Raw genomic sequence first — 4,970 nt, 5'->3', positions numbered from 1 at the left:
ACGCGCATGCGCCTCCGGCCGCCGGCTCCGTTGGAGGAAAACTCTCGCGAGATTTCGCAGCGTCCCAGGATACATCCTTAGAAGAAGGAGACGAAATCTCGCGAGACTAGAGACACTGAAGCCCAAAAAGGAACTGAGGGTGTAATTTCTAGCAGTGGTGGTCCCCAATCTGTGCCCTTTAAGGGAATTTTGGACTTCATCTCCCAGAAGCCTTAGCCATGTTGGCCAATAGCCTGGGATTCTGGGAGCTGAAGTCCAAAATCCCTTAAAGAGCACAATGTGGGGGGACCTACACTGCTGTAAAGTGTTGAAATAACACAATGTGACACCTCTTGCAGTGCCATGGCTCCATCCTACATTAGCCTGGGATTTGTGGTTTTGGGAGGCACCAGCATTTTTTTTTTTTGGCAGTCAAAAACACCCAAAGGCCTTGTAAAACTACTCACAGGATGGACCTGCAATTTATTTATTGTACTTAGTATTTACTAAGTGTTCAGAAAGAAACTCAAAAAGATATAGGAAAATAAGAGGGAGAGAATGAAAAGCAAATACAAGAGCATATGCGACAATACATGTACATATAAAACTGTGATTGACACTAACCTAAGATTTAAAAGCATGCTAAGATGCTAAACTACGCTAAACACTAATTAGGACTGATAAATTTGTTTCAGTCATGGAAGCCCACTGGGCGACCTTGGGTGAGTCACACTCTCTCAGCCTCAAAGGATGGCAAAGCCAGGCTTCGAACAGTTTTGGTTGCTGAAGTTCAAAACATCTGGAGGTCCAAAGTTTGGGAACGGCTGACTTCCGAGGGGGTTTATCACACTTGGGCTAATTTCAGTATTAAAGAGAGATTAAAGCGCCTTTAAAGCATCCCGCAAATAAAGTGAAACTGGAGAGTAATTGTGCGAATGCTTTTCACACACAATTGTGGGAATAACATAATACAGTAATGGAAATGCATTGTTGCTGAAATTCCGAAATTGAAACATGCGTGTTAATGCTTCTTTATGACCATTTGAGGTCATGTGAAATAGTTTTGAGCAATTACGGGATATTCCAGGCTATTCATGGGATAAACTCTCGATCTCCTTCGTGTGAAAAACTCCCAAGTCATAGAGTGTCCCAGTTCTTATTGCTTAGTGGAAACCAGAAAAGTCTTAGGAACTCCAAGGCCAACACATTTCCAGGACATGTCCTACAAGTGGAGAAGGGTAGGGCAATCTCGATTTGTAGGACAGCCATGCGGAGGACACATCCTACAGGTAGAGGTTTCCAATTATGGCAACCTTGCGGCCCTGAATGTGTAGGTAGGGCACATGTCATATTTGCAAGGCAGTGTTAGATGTAGAGAATAGTCCTAGGTGGTTGATGTGTAAGTTTGTAGGATGGTCCTACATTGGAGGCTGGTCCAAGAAGGACAATCCAGACTTGTAGGACAGTCCTACATGTGGAGGATGGTCCCATGTAGGACAGTCCAGATTAGTAGGATGGTCCTACATGTGGAGGACGGTCCTTTGTAGAACAAGCCAGGGTTATAGGACAGCCCAAGATGATAGACACAGTCCTATGAAGTAGCATCCTGCTTTCTATCAATATCCTACAACTTAAGAACACTCTGGAAACCTAGATTTCTACAACACACCAAAATGCTCTCCCAAATATATGACTTCTATAGTGGGTGTTTTTTTAGGAGGGGGGGGAATGGGAAAAGAGAATTATTGGATACATTCCATGCTTTACCTGCAAAGTTGGGGGAAAAAGGGAATTAAACTTTTTCATTTTCTTCAAATTATGCCTTTGATTAAGTGAAAATAAAACTGGCACAGTTCAGCCAACATCCTCTGTTGTGCCTTCTCAAACAAATAAACTTCCAATATTCTTTAGAAGATGAACGATATATCACAAAGACAACACTCCATTCACACTGAAATCCTTTGGGAAAACATGTTAATCTTTACTAACTGACTTTGATAAATAAAATGTTGAAGCAACCTTGACATTCGTAAACCCTTTAAAATGTTAACACCCACCCTTGGGATATAAAGCTTTTTTTTCACTTCCATTTTCAGAGCTATTTTAGAGCTTACCTTAAAGGTCCCCACTTTTTCAACATGAGGCAATCACCAGTATTCTCTGATCTAATAAAAATGACAGTGATGCCTAAGGAAGAAAACATTTTAACATATCCTAAACCTTGAAGGGGAACCTTGAAGGCCATTTGACACAACCAAGTTAGATACATACAGTATTTTCCATGAAAGAGAATGGCTAGTTGTCAGAGATGGTTTCTTCCCCCAAAATCAAATCAAATCAAAATAAACCCATCCTCAATCATTAATTGAATTGGGCCTCAAAACAGGAATGGATTGCACAGTTTTTGTAGAGAAGCCACAAATAGGGATGCTTTTCTCATTCTATTACTGAGATCCATTGAAATTTTGCTTCTGCTACTCTTTGAGACAAAAATACATCTGCTTTCTTCCTGACATGATTTTTTAGGGCTATTTTCAGACACTGCATATAAACATAGGGTAAAATGAGGTGATTGTAAGTGTGGTGTATGGTTTGAGTGTTGGACTACTATTCCAGAGACCTGGGTTCGATTCCCCGCTTGGCCATGGAAATCCACTGGGCGACTTTGGACAAGTCAAATGCTCTCAGCCTCAGAACCACACAACCTTAGAAAACATGTGATAGGATTGTCTTAGGGTCACCACATGTTGGAAATGACTTGAAGGCACACAACAACAACAACAACAGCGTCAGGTGTATCAATATGAGGGGGCAACATGAGGCATAAGATAAGAGAAATTCCCCCCTGCCCCATGAAATTTTTCTTCAGTCCTCAAATTTATAGCACTGCAACAACATAAAACTTAAATGGAGCATTTTGAAATACAAATACAAACAAACAAAAACTTTAGGCATCACAAGAAAATGGGCAGGTAATGTTATCAAGGGAATGCAAACACACTATATATAAGAGTTCAAGGTGTGGACAATGTTTAATATCTCACTCTTTTTACTGGTTTTCATGTAGGAAATGTTGGAGGGTATGAGAGATGGTTCAGAAATATGTGCAAGTATTGCAAAATGGCCTATATAGACTGGTTTTCATTGGACCGTACTGGCTGATGATGATGATGATGATGATGATAATAATAATAAAATTTTATTTGTATCCCACCTCTCCAACAGGATCAAATAATTTTACTATGTACATTTCTGCTTTGGAGAGGTCTTTTCTGCCTATATAGGAATTGTTACACTACATGGTTATTTTGCCCTTATCACACTCGTCCCTTTCTTTGTTTCCATTTTGGTAACCCTAAAGTGAAACTATCAGGAGGTTTTCTTGAAAAGATTTGTTCCAGGTTGTCATTGCCTTTCTTTGAGGCTGAGAGTGTGTCAATTGGCCACGGTCTCCTAGTGGGTTTCCATGGCCAAGTGAGGATTCGAACCCTGGCCTCCTGGAGCCAGTGTAATGTAGTGCTGTGAGCATTGAACTACAACTGTGGAGACCAGGGTTCAAATCCCCACTTGGCCATGGAAACCCATGGGGTAACCTTGAACAAGTCACATTCTCTCAGCCTCATAGAAAAGCAATGCAAGCATCCCCCGAATGAATCTTGGCAAGAAAACCCTGTGATAGGGCCAAACTAGGGTTACCCTAAATCAAAAATGACTGGCACATTAAAAATAATAATCCCGGAGTTCTAATTCAACATTCAAATCTAGGTCATCCTACTATTCTTTAATCCCAGTTTTACTTCAACTTTACCTGTTGGTTACCTTCTCCCTCCTTTATTAATTAATTGCTATCCAAATTTGAGGTCAATACATAATGAACTTTCCTCAAAACAAAGCACAGATGAATCAGAGCTTGGTTGAAAATCATTCTTTGGATGGACTACAGTTCCCCAAATTGCCCAGCTATTGCCCAATTAGCTGGGGCCTGGATTCTGGGATTTACAGTCCAAAAGTGTAATATTTCCCAGCTTTGGAAGAGGTATTAGTTAAATGCTTGACTAGAAACATACCGAGCAATGTGTGTGGCATCCAGAGCAAAATCCTTTTGGAACTGTCTACTATCCTCTCCCCCCCCCCCCTTAACCATCCTTAATAATTTGAAGTCCTTTCTTACATTATTCTATAAATGAAACACCCTTGCTGCCAGGAAAGTTTGTCAATGTAGTGATGGTTAGATGACCTTTTCACTCCATCTCACTCCCTCCAGTCCAGATGACGTTACTGATATATTAATTTAGGAAGTGCAGTGATTCCCCAGCTCCACATTTTTCAAGGGGAGTGTGCATGTCACACCATCCTTTTGTGCAAGCTGCCCACTCCTTCCTGTACATCTGGCCAGACTCCTTGCTGTTTGCTCTGCAGCTGGATCACAGGATAGAATGGTTTCTCAGAAGCCATATTGTGTCTGATCCAATAGCAGAGTGGAGATAAAAAGGAGTGCATTACGAGGTGGAAAATTTACACCCTCGCGTTTCTTTCTTCACACATGTCTTACACCAAGCTCATCTGGCTCATGATGCTGTTTTCAATTATATGTGTCAAAAAGCCCAATCTGCTTTAAAAGGTGTGAATTATAAATATAAATCATTCCAAGCTGTTCCATTTTCCCCCTCATTTAGGATGTGTTAGCTCTTCAGATTTTTATGAAGAATAATGCAAAAAGAGGTGACTTGACAAATAACCTGACTTGGAAAAATTACTTTTTTAATTCAGTATTTTTTTTAATTTGGCATTTCAAATAAAAAAAACAGGGAGGAGGAGGAGGAGAGTCATATAAACACACATACACACATACAAACAAAACAGAACACATATAACACACATACAATATACACACAATTTTAGTTTATACTATTGTGCCTACCCACCTCCCATGCTTTCCCCTATTAAAAAGACTTCCTGCTTCTCCCTAAATATGACTTAAAACTATCACC

Source organism: Sceloporus undulatus, chromosome 4 (genome assembly GCF_019175285.1).
Source record: "Sceloporus undulatus isolate JIND9_A2432 ecotype Alabama chromosome 4, SceUnd_v1.1, whole genome shotgun sequence".
NCBI classification, from domain to species: Eukaryota; Metazoa; Chordata; class Lepidosauria; order Squamata; family Phrynosomatidae; genus Sceloporus; species Sceloporus undulatus.
This window is presented reverse-complemented; position numbering follows the sequence as displayed.